The sequence below is a fragment of the Crocodylus siamensis genome, chromosome 5, assembly GCF_052110815.1.
Source record: "Crocodylus siamensis isolate JL-2025a chromosome 5, ASM5211081v1, whole genome shotgun sequence".
Taxonomy (NCBI): Eukaryota; Metazoa; Chordata; order Crocodylia; family Crocodylidae; genus Crocodylus; species Crocodylus siamensis.
The window spans coordinates 15,471,297-15,490,145 of NC_143399.1; positions in this window are offsets into that span (position 1 = coordinate 15,471,297).

Sequence of the window (18,849 nt, forward strand, 5' to 3'; positions counted from 1 at the left end):
GCAGAAGGCAACAGGTATTTAATCTTACTTTAACATTAGGGTAGTATAGGGTGCACTGTAAGCCCCAGGTCCTTTACTGCAGTACTGCAGCCTAACTGATCATTCTCTGCTCTGTATTTGTACGTGCAATTGCTCTGTCCCAAGTGCAGGACTTTGCACTTGTTGTTACTAAATTTCCATCTGATTAATTCCAGACCATTTTTTTCTTAGTTTATCCAGGTCATTCTGGATCCTAGTCCTGTCCTCCAGCATGTCTACAACTCCACCCAATTTTCTGAGAGTGCACTGACTCAAGCAGTACAGGGCCAGGTGAGAGATCTAGAGGTTCCCACACTGAAGATGATCCATGTGCACATCCATATGATGCCACATGATGGGATTTCATAGTTTTGTGGGGATTGATAAATAAAGCACCTAAGAAATTTCACTTTTCAACAAGGAAGTAAAAAAAAAAATTATGCTAAAACTTAGAACGTTAATAAAGTTGCGAATTCAAGCAAGTCTCCAGATAACGGCTTCCTTCACTATACGGCCCTCATTCCTCTCCGGAGGGGATCGATTCCATGCACTAAATGAGGCAGGGCCCCGTGGGGCAGAGAGTAGCTGCTCACATATCACAAGCATGCATCACAGTGCAAATGCAGGCACACAAGGGAGCTCAATTAATATCACTTAGGCAACTTTAATTCTGGTATTTCCTAACTTTTGAATGCTTGACTTTGCAACCTTAATAATGATCTTTTAATGCAGATTTTTTGTGCTTATAATAGTATATAATTACTATATAGTATTCCTAATTATAGCACATAATTAGCACTTACAGTGTGATCTGAATTAACTTTACACATGAGCATTATTGGTTGGCAGAGCCCTGGTGGTGCTACTATAAAAACCATACTGTTTCCTGTGTGGACTGCTGAAGTATTTTGATGTTACCTTGTTTATATCAGAGCAGCCATAATGGTTGAAACTACTCTTGTATATTGGCCGTTACCACAGCCACATTCATATTTCTGTGATTAAAAAATATTCAAGCAACCTACAAGAACCACTGTCAGGTTTATCAGGGCTGTCTTGGCACTGCGTGGATTTCTTCGGGGAAATATATTGGCCTAGGAAGCATCACCTGTGCTGGATATTAGCTTCTGAAGAACCTGGTATCATTTTGAAAATGCCTTAATCAACTGAAAATTCAAATGAATCTTTACTCTCTAAACTCAAGAATGCCACTGTTTTTAACTTGTTTTAAAGTCTAGACTAAGGAAAGCATTTACAACAGCTGGCAAGCAGAAATCTTCCTGCTGTCTGTCTGTATAAAATGGTTAGTCACAACTGATAGCCAAAAGGAATAGATTGCTATGGAGAGTCTAAGCCTTTAGGGGCATGTTTTTTTACTGAAGTGCCCTGCTATATGGTGCTATAGAAATGATAAATAACTCTGTACTGAGGCTGATTAGGGATCATCTAGGAGTAATTATACCTATGCTATGCAATGGGTACTTCCCATACTTCTGGACTTTATTGGCTGCTGCACCGGAAGAAATTTTGCCTCCTGCTGCTCTGTGTTGGGTGAGGGGCGAGGGGGCAACGTGCTTTCCGTGGAAGCATTGGGTGTTGGCTGCAGCTACGTCTGGGGTTTTTGACTGGGGTGTTCAATGCGAGAGGATGCAGTGAAAGTGGTGCTGGAGATGTACAGAGCTGAATTGGTTAAAGTGAGTAGCTCCAGTGCCTCCAACCATCTCCCCCATCCCCAACTGCCGCAACTCACCATGGGCTTTTTGTTATAAATTAGGCTCTTCAACAGCAAACATATAATTAAAAGTCAATTTTGCCCAAGACCTCTCTGGAGGAAATACAGAAGGGAGGGTACCTCACTGCCTCGTACAAAACAGGCTTGCTCCATGGTGGTCCTCAAAGCAGTGTGGAAGGACTGGCTTTCCAGTTACCACCAGTGGAAGCCAGTGAGGAGCAAAGCACGTGCCCCTGGTGCCTGGGTTCCTCTGTTGTGCCTCTTAGCAATGCAGTCTTGAGGGTAAAAGGAATGAATTGGTGGCTATGAGTCTTTAACTATGAGTCTTAGGTTGGATAGGCATCTGGCTGGGGTCATCTGACCCCAGCACTCTTACCTGCCCATGGCAGGGGGTTGGACTCAATGATCTGATGAGGTCCCTTTGAACCCTAACATCTATGAATCTATGAACTGGGAGGCTTCATCACTAGCCATATGGTATCCCTGACAGATCCACCCACCAGGAGGAGACACTTGTTTCTATGTACAGCCCAAATCAGTGAGGTGGGGGTTTGCCCCAGCGCAGAGCCTCATGGAAGTTAACAGCACTCGGCATGGGTGCAAGACAGTGCTCGCATAGATCTGACTGCAGGAGGGGTGACTGAGGCTACACACTGCTAATCAAGGAGGGAGACTGCCTCGGGTTTGTATTGCAGCACAGTGCTCCAGGAGTGCCCAGGTCAGCCAGTGCAGAACAGGGGTGAGAGCAGCGTACAGTGTGCCTCCTCCTTCCCCTCCTAGAGTCGAAAGAAAAATATTTAAGCTACTGAAATAAAAATATGAGTGATCATTAAAATTTGTGGAGTATGTATTTATTCCCCATAAAAAGTGTGAGTAGAATTGGACACTGCAAGGCTTCTCCATAAAGAAAATTGCTTCTTGTCTTGGCATTCAGCAGTTTTCTTTGTGGAACTTTTCCTTCAGCGCTGTGAAGTGCAGTATTTCAGGCCCTCACAACCTGCTGGGCTGGCAGTCTTGGTTCGGCAGGGATAGATATGCTGTTCAGGAGCAGGTGGGAGGGTGGCATGTTGGGATTCCAGCAGCAAACACTGACCGGGGACTTTTCGGAGCAGTACGGGTGGGAAGAGCAGGGCAGGTCTGCTGAGCCAGTGCGTCCCCCAGACATCAGGCGCACTGCCAGCAGGTCCAGGGAAGTGAGTACTCTCCTCTGTTCAGCACTGGTGAGGCCACATCTGGAATACTGTGTCCAGTTTTAGGCCCCCCACTACAAAAAGGATGTGGACAAATTGGAAAGAGTCCAGCAGAGGGCAACAAAAATGGTGAGGGGCCTGGGGGACATGACTTCTGAGGAAAGACTGCCGGAACTGGCCTTATTTAGTCTAGACAAGAGGAGACTGAGAGGGGATTTAATAGCAGCCTTCAACAACCTGAAGGGAGGTTCAAAAGTGGATGGAGCTGGACTGTTCTCAGTGGCGGCAGATGGCAGAACAAGGAGCAACGGTCTCAGGTTGCAGCCAGGGAAGTTTAGGTTGGATATTTGAAAGAAGTCTCTCTTCAGGAGGGTAGTAAAACACTGGAACAGGTTCCCCAAAAAGGTGGTGGAAGCTCCATTCTTGGAGGTTTTTAAGACCCGACTAGACAAAGCTTAGGTTGGAATAATCTAGTTGGGGCTGGTCCTGTTTTGAGCAGGGGTTAGACTAAATGTGACCTCCTGAGGGCCCTTCCAACCCTCTTCTTCTTTCTCTCTATGATTCTATCCCAATTTCAGCCCCTGTCTGTGTACTGGGTTGCAACTCCTTGAGGCCAACCAAGTTCCCCAGCTGTGGATATGAATCCTGTCAGGCAGAAACAGGAATCCAGTCTCAGATATCTTGGGGGAGCACTCTAACCAGTGGGATATTGTAAGAGAGAGAGGCAGGGACAGCAGGACCACCAGGCTGGTTGCCGGTGGGTTTTGTGCAGAGCCCAACCTTGCAAGCTTGCTCGGAGAATGCTGCTGGGTTCAGGCAACGTGGGCAAAGGACAGACTCATTGGTGGATTGTGACAGGGCTTTGTCTTGCTTAGCTCTGTCAAGACCGAGGGACTATTTGGTGTGCTCACAAGCATCCCATTAGCTGCTTGGGTCACTGTTGCATCAATAACTGATGTGTCTATGGATTTTAGGTGCCTCCAGAATTAAACAGCAGCAGCTTTGGGATCTGCACTTTGATCCAGAATGGCTTTTACTTCCCAGAGGACCTCATTACCTTCTCAAAGTCTCCCCATTTCCCCACCTTTTCTGTGCCTCGATTCAGTCTGAATATGCCACCATTTCTCAGTGGCGTAACGAAGCCAGGCTGACTGGGGCCACCCAGTCGCCAGTTTAGGGGTGAAGCTGGAAAAGAGCGGCTGCTGCTTCACTTGTGCCATCGTGCCCGTGGTGGAGCAGCAATCAGAAACTGCTGCTGCTCGTGTGTGTGGCCACTGTCCTGGGCACCCAGCCACATCACTATGCCTCTGCCTTTTCTCTCTACCAGGTGGGTAGTTTTTCCTTGCTTTGTAGAGCAGAAGTGTCAGTTCTGCTCTCAGCACCACCAGTGTAAAACCAGATGAACGTTATTCCAGTCAGTGATTTCTTAGACTAAAAACAGATGTTGCATTTGTGCCAGTTCTGTTTGATCCAAGTCAAGACCTGGGACAAACGATGCACAGCCCTTTACACATGTAGCTAGCCCCTGAATGAATGGCAAATAACTCAAAGGAGCCAAGGATGTTCAAGGAGGGGAAGGGGAAAGGGGAGAAGGAGGTGGGAGAGGAGGGGTGGGGGTGGAGATTTGGGGAGTGTTAGCGCATTTGATCTTGCTTGCTTCACAAGTACTTAAAATACCCAGGTTTGTATGGCAGTAGGATCTCAGGAGAAAGCAGACATCTGTTTTTAGGTTTAGTGTAAACAGATATAGGATTGGACCTAAAATCCTCAGGGTTTAAGATTTGTTGCCAGAACTGCTGCGTGATTAATTTACATGGCAAATAGACATGCACTTCCAGTAAGAACTGTAGCATGGGCAAGTAGCAAAGGAATTGTTTATGTGTTTGGATACCCAATTTCTACGAAAGCTACACCTCTCTCAAGAAAATCTGATTCAGCACAGTACACTTTGATACCTGGGACATGGTTAACTAGGACAGCTTCTTTATAGTGTCACCTCCTAGGGCACCTAATGGTAGTTAAATGCCAATTACTCCTGCTTAGTAGGATCACTTGCAAACAAACCAATGAATAGATATGAATTTAACTACAGCCAGGGAGTTATGATTTGTTTACCAAGAATCAATTAATGCCTTTGGTTAGTGCCAAGGGGTTAAATGGTGCTTATTACACACCAGGTCATTTTTACCAGTAATATAGAGCTTTCCATTATAATAGTGCTCTACAAATATTTGCAAATTAATTTTTCACAACATTAACGTTAAATAAGGAACTACATATAATTTGCTTGTGTTAAGGTGGGGGCAACCGAGGAGCCAAGTGACTTAGAAAATGTCTTGGCCGAAGTCACACCAAAATACCTGATCCCTGACCTAAAAATCAATCGTCCTCTCCATTCTGAAATTCTGAGAATTGCTGTCTCAGTAATGAATGTCATTAATGTGCCTATTTTCATTTTTGGTCAGTACAGGTATTTTATTTAAAGAGCCCTGTCTCTTGTAAACGTATGTATAGCGAGCATTTCACATTTTCTTTCGGGGTAATCAGAGACAACTGACAAAAAGAAAACTAAAATTCAAATAAAAAGAACTCGCAATTGCAATAAATTGAACCTTAGAATACTGAGAAGAGGGGTTATTTTTTTAGCACCCAGTTACTATAGTGACTTATGATTTATAAATATGTATATCCATATCTGAGATGGATAGTAGTCAGGGAAGCTATATAATTGACATGCTATTCTGTTCAGTGCAGGAATTGCTCACATTAAGACGTGTGGTCTATACTTAGAGAGAGAAATTATAATTTAGAGATGCTTCCTAACAGGAACTGAGGGAGTTGGGAACTGGAAGATAGACCCTTAACTAGGGAACAGCTAGTCAGTCAGTTAGTTAGAGCCAGACAAGAGGTCTGCAGAGGTTTGTCTACTGCTCCACAAGTAACGTTTATTGTTAGTCTCATTCATGGCATACCTATATTTACTGAATCCAGTGATCAGTACATGGTGCCTGGAGTGGCGAATGAGAAAGAACTCAATAGAATTCGAGTTTCAAACTGAAGCAGAAGTTGGAAACGGAGAGCAAACGGAGCAATGTAGCCATGCGGAAGGATAAGGACCTCTGTATGTGATCTCCCTGCGCAGTTAAGTAAAAGGACAGCGAGTCATAGAAGGTTTGCAGCTTCTGCCTGCCTTTCTGTTTTCGGGCAATATAGCAGAGACCTGGAGGGCATTCAGACAAAGGCTTAAGTTGTATCTAGCAGCCACAGGGGAGGACGAGAACCAATGACAAAGTCAAATCATCTCTCTTCCTGCATATTATGGGGGCAAAAGCCCTGGCTCTTTAAAACACCTTTACCTTCAAAAAAGGTCAGAATTTGAAATTAAGTAAAATACTGTCTAAATCTGAGAAATAATGCATGCCAAAAAAGAACTCGACTCCTGAAAGACACCGATTTTTTTATGTGAAAACAAATAACAAAACAAAGTATAGACTGGTATGTTACTGAACTAAACAGACTGAATAAGAACTGTTTTTCTGGGAACTTGACAGACTATCTGATTAGAGATAGGATTATTTGTGGCATCGCAGACAGCCTGCATTATAAGAAAGGCTATTGCGTGAGGGAGACTTGTCCCTAGGAAAGACTGTCCAACTGTGCAGAGCAGCAGAAACTGCGACGGCCCAGGCTGGAGAGCTGAATGCAGCAAAAGGAGTCACCCATGCAGCACACGTGGAAACATGTGGTCGGGAAAAGCCACCTCATTGTGGAATTTCCACTGGTAAGAAGCTACTCGCGGGGTGGAATTGTCCATTGGCAAGGAGAGTGATAAGTTGTGCAGGAAACGTGGAAGACAACGTGGAACCAAACACTGCGCTGCACTTGGAGAGCTCCGTTAAATGTTACGAAAGGAACAGGGGTGTGCAAAGTGGGCAGTGTTCTATTCGGATTTGGATTCAGCCTGAATTGGGGGACAGCAATTTGATTCACTGATTTGGATCACTGTCCTGATTTGATTCGGCTGAATCTGAAGATTTGATTCTGATTCGGAGAATCAGCGATTCAGCCATAGACACAGCTTTATATGTTTCTTCTACGTACCCCAAGGTACCAGGCGTGACTCGTGAACACTGAGGTGGTGGGATGGATGGAGTGTGGTGGGGTGGATGGAGCACAGGGGGGTCTGTCACCGAATGCATGGGAGACTCCCTGTGTGCCCCCCCGGCTCAGCAATCGGCCGTGGGGGGACCCCCAGGTGCCCCCCCCAGACCCAGAAGGCACCAGTCACCGAGCTGGGGGTGGGGGAGACCCCTGTGCCCTCTGTAATGGATCTGGAAGTGGACCAGAAGTGCTTCTGGTCCACTTCCAGGTCTACTGCTGAGCACACAGAGTACCCCCCCATGCTCCCATGGGATGCTCCATCTGCCCCACTATTTAAGCATTCATGAGTCGCGCCTGTACCTTGAGGTACGCAGAAAAAAAATAAAGCTGGGTCTATGACCGAATTGTCAAATCTCTCCAAATCGAATCAGAGGCTTCTGTTTCAATTTGGAGAGATTAATGGGTCTCCTAATTCAATTTGGATTTGGAGATTCAGCTGCCAAATGGAGCCAAAGCTCCTCCGAATTGAATCAGCAACCAAACCTTCGCACAGCCCTAAAAAGGAACCATTTTGCCAGGTGATGCAGATCCCAAAGACATAAGACGTTGGAAAAGGCATTTTTTTTTAGTTATGGTAGTTTTAAGCAAAATCAATGAGAGGGACTGGATTTTGCCATTGGACGTGCAAGGAGCAATGGTTTCATTTAAATTAGACTCTGTAATTTCCCAGATCCTCCTTGTTTCCTTTCTTAAAGATGAAGATGCATTAGTAGCATCCAATATAAAAACAGGGTATTCATTGTAGTACTTTGTAGGGAGGAGGAGGGATGACACTAATTTTGGGCCTAGCACCTTGTGAGAAACTTAATCTAGTTAATTGTGTAGAGGACACAAAATTCATCTCTCCTGGCTGTCATGATGGAAATTTGGACAATTTCCATAGGAATAAACTAATTGTTCCAGAACACAGGAAGCAAGCATGTCCTTATGGGAAGAAATGTACCTATGGGCACAAATGCAAATACTATCATGCAGAAAGAAGAAATCAGCCCGAGTGGTCTGTAGCTAACTAGCTTTATGCTATGAGCAGAAGCACAGCTGCCAAGAGTGCAGTTGAATCAGATTCCATTGTAAGGACATCAGTCTATCCAGACTGGAGGAAAAGCTTCCCATCAAAAACAAATCAGAAACTGGATCTCATACTTCGTGAGTCTGAGAAGAAGGCGAAGCCTTCTGAAAGACTCATAGGTCATGTCCACACAAGGCCACATGAGCCTCCATTAGCTGTGTCCACATGAGCTGCAGTGTGACGAGACAGGCCCAGGGCTTCCTGCTCCCCTGTCTCCATGTGCCTCAGTGCAGGGGCTGCGCAGCGGAGCCCCCATGTTGAGGCATGCGGAGACGGAGGAGCAGCCATCCCAGACTACCTGCTCCCCTGTTTCAAGGCACACTATGCCCCCGTCAACTGGGGAGTGGCTGGCTGGGGCACAGGGTGCCTCCACTTCGGGGCTCCGAGCGTGCTGTCTACATTTGTCCTGACACAAGCCATTTTGACATGTTTTACACTGCTTTTTTCTTTGGGTTTTTTTTTTTTTTTGTTGCTACCAGGAAATCCTGGGAGCAAATTTTGCCCCAGTGTTGCAAATTAGCAGCCCCGTGCATGGTTTAACATGGAACAGGTGCAGTCTGCCAATTGTAGTGCCACAAGCTGCACATGCCTGCATGTCTGGATCAGGCCTTAGAGGCTTTCTAAAAGAGTTGCAGAAAAAAGGGAATAGGAAAGTGAGTGGTAAAGCCTCACTCCAGAGTGAGGTAGTAGTGACCTCTCCTTGGCACGTAGGTGTTAACTGATTTTGTGTTAATTGATTTCTGTAAATATTGTTAAAAGGGAAAATGTTGTGATAGGAGTTATAATTTAGAGATGCTCCTTAATAGGAGACTGAAGGAATGGAAGTTGGGAGGTGGCCCCACAGTTAGGAAGCAGGTAGCCAGTTCTGCAAAGGCTTGTCTACTGCTCCATACATAATTATTGTTATTTCTTTGCATTCATAGTACGCCTGTATTTACTGAACCCAGGGATCTTTTGAGCTATGTCTTGCCTCACACAGCTTTCCTGTGTTTTAGTGCCAAATCCCTTCCTCTCCTCACACAAGGCCCTTGAGTTTACATATTCTTTGTACCCGGATGGAGTTATGGGTTAGGCCCCACATGTAACTTCTTGGCAGGTTCTGATTCCACCCACTTGGCAAGGAGAATGCAGCTAAACACAAGGCAGCTACACATTTTTTTATAATCCTCCAATGCCATCTGACAGTTCACTAGGCCTCTATGTTCTGGCCTTCCACCATTCACTATATTTTCCTACCTCCCCTCCTCTCTCCTCCCAGTGTACTGGAAACTGAAAATCTTCTCAACACTTAATCTTTCATCCCACAGGACAGCACTATTTACTTTTTACTCAGCTCCTCAGCCAAGTAGCCCTAGAAGAGTCCTAGAAGAGCAGAAGATCACCCACACATGATCCAAGGTGGTGTCCAAGGGGGAAAGTATCCAACTAGTTACTTGTTCTAAATTTCCATCAGTTATTCCAAAATACAAAAAGGAATTGGAAGTGGTTTATTAAGCCTTGGCTCCAACCTCAAATGCACAGGAGCTGTCTCATGGTTCTCAGCTCATTTTAGCTCATGAATGTCCTATGCAAAACCACCAGTGGCTGCCAGATGAGTCTGGCCTGGGCCAGAACCCAGAGCTGCCTCCCTTTTTAAGGGAAGGCCCTACCTCTCTGAGCCGTGCTCCCTCTGCCACACTCCTCACCTTCAACAGAGGGGTTGCAGGTGTTTCCTGTGCCCTAGTGGTTGCAGCATTTCCCTGGCAAGCGTGTGCTATAAGTTGAAGGCCTCGCTGGTAAGTGCTACTCTCCCCGCCATCTCTGTCTCAACGAAGCAACAGCTCTCTCACTGTTTCAAGCCATTTCATTCAATGGAAAGTCAATGCAAAAACACCAGCCTTGGGGATTGGGCAGGCCAGAGCCCAGACACCCATTGCTGGTAAAGCAGTGCCAGTTTCACTGAGCCCCACTCCCTCTGCCATCACCTACCTTCCTCTCTTTGTCTCCCAGTCAGCCACACTCAACAGCAGGGGTTGAGGGTATTTTCTGGGGTGCCTACTATGTGACCTAGCAGTTAGGGTTCTTGGCTAGCAAGTGAGAGGTTCATGTTCAAAGCCCCTTGAGCAGGCTTTAGCTCTAGCTCCTTGGGTAGGCTTGGGTGCTATTCCAGTGCTAATCCATTTTATCCAATAAATAGGCAATGCAAATGACCACCAGGGACAAGCCAGATCCCAGCGGCCCCTCATTTCCAGGGTCAGGGCCCACTCTCTTGAGCCATGCTCACATTAGATTTTCTCCTTAAAACTAAGTGTTCTTCTAGATGCTCCCCTTAAAACTCTTCTTTGCCTTGATACCTGCAAAAAACCCTGGCAATGGTTTCACAGCCAATGGGCTGAAACCACTTTCATGCTTGCAGTTCCTGTTGGTCTATTTTTACACGTTGTCTCTCATCTTTTATAAAGGCTATAGGCTTTTTGGGGCAGGGCCTGTCTTTTTGCTCTGTGTTGGGCAGTACTAAACACATGTGAGCCCTAGTCCAGAACTGGGGCTCCTAGGACTATGGTAGAAGACAGAGCAATAAACTGATGTAGACACAACAGTGAGCAGAGTCCACTGCTAGCAGTAAAGCACTGTCCCAGATTGTCTGGATGAAGTCTATTAGGTACATTATGTGAAAGAGTCTCTTAGGGATAATAGTGTGCAGCTTTCTATTCTCCATTCAAGGAACATTGTCTGGACAGGGGTATTGCAGGGGGAGGAGGGGAGGTGGATGGAAGCTAGGTACATTAGTCATATCCTTGACATTTAAGTAAAACACAAGATTAATCACATCACAAGTCTTTGCTGTCACAGCACCAACAGTTGACTTCAAAACACCAAATTGGCTAGCTGTGGACTTGAGCATGTCATCCTCCTGGCACTGAAACAAGCTCTTCACATGGGTCCACAAAGGCCTGCCTCTTCTTGTAGAAATCCTGGAGCTACTGCTGGTCCCTCTTGGTGGGACCATGATAGTGTGACCTCTACCATGCCAGGCTAATTGTCCTCAAGAGAAATGCCAAGCTACCTATGTGGAATCTGAAGCCTATAGCCATATGTCTGCTCTGTCACAACAGCCCTCAGAATGCATGAACTGACCTTCAAGACTCAACCCCACTCAATCCAATCCTGCTTAACTTCAACCCAACCACTGGATCATAAATTACTGCTAAAATACCCTCTACAACCTACCATAACATCAATTTCTTTTCTGCTACAATAACAGTATCACCAAAAAGCAGAAGCATTTTATGTGCTCTGTGGTACAAGATGTACTGTCCCTTCAACCACATTATTTAACATTAAAAATGAATGGGTTTGATTCTGTTTCTAGGTATAAATAGGTAGTAAGTCTAATCAGTCATAGAGTATTATAGAGAACTAAGGCTGAAAGGAATCTCGAGAGATCATCATCTAGTCCAGCTGGAAATCAAACCTGTTGTAGTCAGTGAATTTTTCTGAGTGTGAGATATACTTATCAGGTCTTGTGTATGTAGGTAGTTTGCTGGTGGTGATGCACTTTTGTCTTGGCTTCTTTGGATGTTTTTGGTAGGTTCCAGCAAAGGAAGGGAAAGTGGCTATCCTAAATGCCCTGTGTGTGCATCTACACATTCAGTAATGCACCATAGTTACTGTGCATTAAGTTTAGTACTTGTAAAACCAGAAGCTGGTGCTATTGTGCAGTAGTGCCAGTGCACAGCTTTTTAGTAATGCTAACTGCACACTAGCCTAATACTACTGCACAGTAGTGTATTAGCACGTGCTACTGCACAGTAAAATTACGCTACTGCGCTGTTAGCATCTCATGTAGATGCACCCTGTTTGCAACACATGGAGATATTTTCCAAAATGCTGTTGATTGCAACTTCAAGATAAATTGTTGCAACTGGTAGAGTCATTCCCAGTTCTCTTGCAATGCCTAGAAGAGATAAAACACAACACATGTGGATTCACATTTACCTCCTGTCCTAGCAAAGTCCACTTAGAGTTGGAAAAAGTAAGTCTGGCTGTTGCAGAGTGGAACTGGAAGTCTAGGACAACCTCACACAGATTTTGGAACCTCCTCCAGATTTAAGTTTTCCAGAATAAGCAGGTTATGGAAACTGGATGTATTGCTTTTATTGGTACCAGCCCTTAATGCAAAAAGATACATAAAACTATACTTACAAATCCTGAATATATGGTGGGAGGGGAGATGGATTGGACAGTTTAAGTATAATATAATTTAGCTATTTAGGTAGAGGAAACTGGAGCAGATTTACTTTTTCTATTATCTTTCAAAAGTTATTGAAGATGATATGAAATGCATTCTGTAACAAAAAAAATAACAAAGGTGTGTTTTTTTTTAAATACCATTTCTTTGGCAGTTTATCCATTCATTATTCATTCACCCTCTTTCACGTTGCAAAGGCTTTCTATTATGAAATATTCCGTGAAAAAAAAATGAACAAAAAAAAGTATACTACTTCTTTAAAATATATTGCAAGAATCCTCATTTTCAGATTTTTATTGCAGCAGTAGCTGGTATTCTTGCATGCAGTTTTGTAATTTATTCTGAACATTCCACTTAAACCTTTTTTCAATAGCATGATTTTATTAGAGTCAGCTCACTGGACTTTCCCAAAAAGGTATTTAAGATCAAATAAAACCAGTGCTTGGAAAAATATCATTACAATATGAAAGCAGTTACAAAAACATTAGTACTGCAAAGTTTTATTTCAAATGGCTGAGCCCGCTGTACCCCTGGTTATTGCACTTCTAGTTCCTCAGACACACTCACTGGAAAAATGGGAAAAACTGTCATCTTAGCAGTTTTCACCCGATTCTTGAAAACAGTGTCCAATTTAAAGGGAGGCAGCAATTTTTTTCCAGCCGCCATCATTAATAATAACAACTGTAAACTGCTCTTCATTCCTACCTTCATTTTCTAAGCAAGAGATCATATTTTTCTCTTTTTGTTTTTGTGGACAGGTGCTAGTGTCTTGAACAAGGCCCTATTTGCAGATGGATTTGGACAAAACAACGTACCCAGCAATTTGACTTCCTAACTTGGCAGTGATGGTGAATCTGCTTCTGAAAAGGCAAACCAAGGCATACTTATTCAGCAAATCATTTTAGGCACAGTTTTACCTGGTCTTTCCAATGTAACTTTTCATGGACCTTTCCCTACCAGCACTAGCTACTGCTATGAATTCACAAGATGGCAGGAAGCACTATGCCTGATAGTTAGTATTTGTGGGCCTGGGCTCCGTGTTCGAAGGAATTACTATTGCAGCTCCTTCAAGTGATCAGAGTGAAGGGCTTAGTCTGGTAATTTTGGAGTCAGTGGATGTTTCCCTGGACGGCCTGGACTTTTCTCAGTTCTCAGAGGACTAATCCCAGCATACCCACAGTAGACTCAACCTTAAGCAGGACCAAAACCTCTAAGTGCTGACAAACTCGTATCCCCATATGACTTCACAGCCAAGGACTTGAGCAATTGCTTACCTTTGTCAATTGTTACCTTCACCTCTTTTCATCAGAAACAAAATAACTGACCACAAGTAGCAGCATGCCTGCAATGCCAGGGGATGTTTTTGTAATGTTTCAAAACCCAGGATTTAAGAGAGATCATTTTGGGGTGAAGCAGTTTGTTACTTTGATTTAAAAATTGATTTTCACTAGCAAAAAGTATAACAAAATGAATCAAAGGGAGGGCTTAATTGTCCTATCATCAGCTTATTAGACATAGTGTTTAATTGTCAGTTCTTTGTACCTTTAATATTTTCATTCATTCTACATGCCTGATTTTGGGCAAGATTAGTATGTTAGTCAAATCCCACTTTACGGGCAATTATTTAAATGAATATGGAGGTTTATTGTTTTCCAATCATGTTTCTGTTTTATTTTTTCACTTTCCAAGCAAGATGTGCAGCATCAGCAAAGCAGCATCAATATACCTAAGTTTGAAGACTAGGCTTCATATGTGTGGACTTTTAAATCCTCTTTTAAAATTGCAAGTTACTGTTCATATTACTTTTCTAAGTAGAAATATGCTTAAAAAGTAAAGTCTTTATTGCTTCTTAAAAGGCGTAGTACTCTGTGATAAATTCTCATATTTTGACTGTTAATATGTTTGAATGAAAATTATTTATACATTTTGGTGAGGTTGAATGGTTTTCATTTGATTGCTGCCTCTGGAAATGAAAGCAGAGTAGCAGGAAATTTACATGTCATGCTGTGATGTATATCCAGATTATGAGATGATTGTGCAGCAGATGAACACCAAGTAAAATCATTTGCATCAAACTGTGACAACTGCAATTCCTGACAAGGCCTCTTAGTTTTTTGGGCTATTATCATTGTACAAGAATATAATCTATTGACAGCAGGGCTGTTTAATACATTTAAAGGCAGACAGTGGAAGAAATCTTAACTGTTTTCATTCGCCACTGCACAAGGGTGCAGATCAAAAGTGAATTATATTTAAAAATATGCATGTATGATGATAAGATGCATGACATTCATCAACCTGTTTAGTCATGGTTAAGCTGAGATGGTGAAGATCCAATATTACTGCCATATGTGGTCTGAAATAGAGACGTGAGACTGAAAATGATATTATTGCCCAGTAGAAGTGAACAAACAGGGGAGGACATTCTTTCTTAATCTTTCCTCTGCCTGTTTAAGGACTAAAATCTCCCCCTATAAAGCCATTGTGTCTGTGACTTCAGCAAAGTAGGCTTAGGTATTTTAATTAAACTAGTGTTTATTCCCTTTTTGTAGCAAAATATGTCCTTGTGTCCATGATAATAAAAATAACAAAGGTAGGTTTTTGTAGGGCCTGATCCAAAGACTTCCGTGAGCTTTGAATGAAACTTATGTAATGTTGTATAGGCAAACATTAATGAATTATGTCTCATAGGCTGGGTAGATCTTTAAACAAATCTGGTTAAAAAAAAGATTTAAGGGACAAATTATTTAAAGATGGAATTTTAATTCTAACCCTATTCACAAAAAGCTACAAACATCTCTGAGATTCTGGGTTCATTTTGTGTTGCAAAAGACCTGCTTGTGTTGTACAACGCTGACCTGGAAACTCAATTCCTTGTCTTCATCCCACAAGCTATTGTTGTGAGCACCGTCAGGGAAGCAGGCTTCTCATGACCCCATGCTACCCAGGATACTGGTGATATCATGGTCTATATCAGAGCATGGCATGCAAAGGCATAGTGCTTAGCACATGCGCCTCAGGGCAGATGGTAGGGAAGGGGCTGCCGCAACAAGTATCAGGCCCCTCACAGCTCCCCTGCCATCTGCCAACATCTTACAAGTCAAGGTTGTGGGTGTTTTGGCCACTCTATCCAAAAATGTTGCAGACCACTGGTTTATATGCACCCATCTACCTGTCCTACCTCCCATGACCAGAACTGGGTTGTCACTTACTGACATAGTATTTTTTAAGGGTAAGCTGAGGGTCTCACAGATGTGGCACTGCAGATTGGGGCATTTTTGAAAGAAAGCAAAAAACTTGGTGAGACCCTTGACCAAATTGCAGAGATTGGCCCTATTGTACTTGTGTTAAACAATGTCCATTAGTTTAACTCCAATTTTGCTAGTGGAGTTACAAAATGCCTTGGATAAGACACCTCCACTAGCAGAGCAAGCCAATGCCGAGAGGAACTCCTGAATTCCAGCCTTGGCTCTATAGTTGACTCACTGTGGGATGCTGTGCCTGTCTTTTCCCAGCTCCTCCAATAGCTAAACAATAGTATTAATCCTTATCTCTCAGGGGTATTGTGAGGGTTTACAAACAATAACGAAGGACTTGGAAGTGGGAGCGAAGTATGAAGAATTCTTCTGGAAGCCACCTCAGTCCAGATTCATAAAGCCAGATCCTATTCCAGGTATTAGACAGCTAAGTAGTATTCAGGCATCTGAGGGTATGTCTACATGAGACGCTAAAGGTGCAGTAGACTGAATCTACTGCACATTAGCATGCCATGGAGAAAGCTGTGCTAATGCACCAATGCACAGAAGAATTAGTTCACTGCACATTAGCATCACATAAAAGATGTGCGCTGGCGCTACTGTTCAGTAGCACCAATTATGGCACATTAAGTAATTATGGTGCATTAATGCATGTGTAGATGTGCCCAATATGTCTAAATGCCATCCAACTCCACCCTACTCAAATGCCTGAAAAAACATTAATACCAGAGGTTCATGGATCATCCCTTTCCTGGCTCTTTTTTGAGGCTAAGTTTAAAGGTTAAGACTTGAAGTATCTACTAAAGTAGATACCTGTTAACCTTTTTCATAGATTCAGGCTGGGTGGAATAGGACCGCATGTAGATAGTCCTATGCCACTTAGATGCCCATTTGGTAGAACGGGTTGTAGTCTATCGTGTCTCCAGAGGTCCTGATACGATGCTGAAAGCAGCAAATGTTATGACTTTTTTTTAATAAAAGGGCTTAGGGATTTTGAAAGAATCCAACACTGAAACAAAGACTAGGCTTTATCTTTAAGATGAGCTATTAAAAATATCCCTGGTACTAAAATAGTTTCAGTGTCACAGAGGTACCTTAGCAGGTACTCGGCATTTCAACCACTATGGTCTACCTACTACAATTTGCTGTTTAGGAGACTGAAATGAAAGCTCTGCAGAAGTCTAGCACTGCAGCATGACGACACAGGGTTACGCGAGTGTCTGGAAAATTATGGTTCAGAGGTTTTCTGCCTCAGAAACACTCAGGTGGGTGCACACACTGGATTCTAGTAGCAATTATTGAATCCCATGGTGGCCAAATCAGCAATAATGGGTCAGAAAAATGGCAGCTAATGTGTATAGGTGTCAAGAAGCTCTTTAGAAAGCAAGGCAAAAATAGAGCATTATATCACGTTCACGAGACTGTATTCAGACCAGCAATGGCTTCCCCTTTTCAAACCAAATATTACTCCCTTCCCACAACCAAGAGAAGAAGATATCTGACTTTACTGACAGATCTCATCATGCACGCTGTTGTCTTGGCATAAGTGTTGAGAAGAGCTGAAAAATCCTGTGTTAGAACATTTCCTCTCCTAAACTGAGCTTCTGCACATAAATGGTGTGTTGCTTTATTTTGACATTGGAGAGGTTGCTGGATTTGGTAAGCTAGCTAAATACTAACCATTTGGGGGCCTTTCAAATGTCAGTGTACTGCTAATACGAAATCAAATTCGTTTTTATTAGATACTCCTGATTCACTAGAGAAAACCTACAGATTAAAAAGTTATCAGGTTTATGATGTCGTCCTTTTTGGAGCTGCGGAGCAGCTGTTGCTACATAACAGCTCTGAGCATGATGAACATTTTGGGAGAAGGGGTAATTTTTAAATAAAGAAGAATGCAACTATTCTGGAAGAAAACCTGGCCACTAACTTCATTTGACACGTGTAATAGACTGTGATTGTTTTTTGGGGACCATACGCTGCAAAGTAAAACGAAGCTGGTAATAAGCAACTTGGCATTTATTCTTTATGTAGGAATATTTGTTCCTCAAAGTCAGACTATGTGGAATATTAGCATTTGAATAAATTATTCAACACTTGCTACAGAACGCAAGGGGAAAAAATCTTTTCAGCATTATAACATGACAATCTACACGGTAGTAGAAAAAGAAGGCTGTCATTTTTTCTTCAATTACAAAAGGCAAATATTTATTATTTATAAGTATTCACCTTGTATAGGCTTAAATGTTATTTATGAACCTGTTGCATAGTGATTTTCAATGTAACTCATTATTTTTAGCCTTAGGGTGTTGTAAAGGAGCATGGATATATTTAATGACACTCTGCTAGTCAGCGCAATTACACTGTAATCATTATGTAAAATGTGCTATTAATTAAACCAATTTCTAGTTAGAACATTCTCTTCTGCAGGGCTTAATCTTAATCTCTGGCAATCTTTCTCTCTGTTTTTCACCCATTAATTATATGATTACTTTTTAGGTTACATAGATAAAATATGTTTTTATTTTTAAGCTTAATGGCCAGTGACTTGTATTTATCAAACCATTTACCTGTGAATGCCAAAACAGTGGATATTATCCTAGCTGAAACAAAGAAGATAAAAGTGTTCCTTGCACGTCGGCAGTCTGATGACTAACGCCTTGTTTATGATATGTTTATTAGATGTCCCCTAGCTGGATTCAATTTCCAACTGAGAAATTACAGAGTCCTCTTTGCTCTTCTAGGATTTTATTCTAATTACCAAATAAAACTGATACCTGTTTTCCAAATGCTTCTATTCATTCGTTCAGAGGTGCAAAGATCCGGTGTTTTTTTTCCAATTGCATTTGCATTTTATGTTAGTACTTTGTTAAAAGAAACACATTTATATTAAAAGCCTGCCCATCCTTGCAAGTAGTTGAGGTAAGCAGTGACTAAATAAATATTGTGCTATGCAAAAGCACTAGGATATTTTTCAGATAATAATTAATACCGGGAACAGCTGTGTTTGAAATGAGATGTGTTAAAGGTCTACTACATTTTAAATGCGGGAAAACATCTCGGCTGTGCTTTCTAGGCTGAAGCCATATACTGTCTATTAAGTCATCCTAGCTCTGCTCTACTGTGACCCCTTGTGGAGAAAGAATATAAAAGGGGAGGAAGGATCTACCGAATAGGTGAGGAGCAGGTGG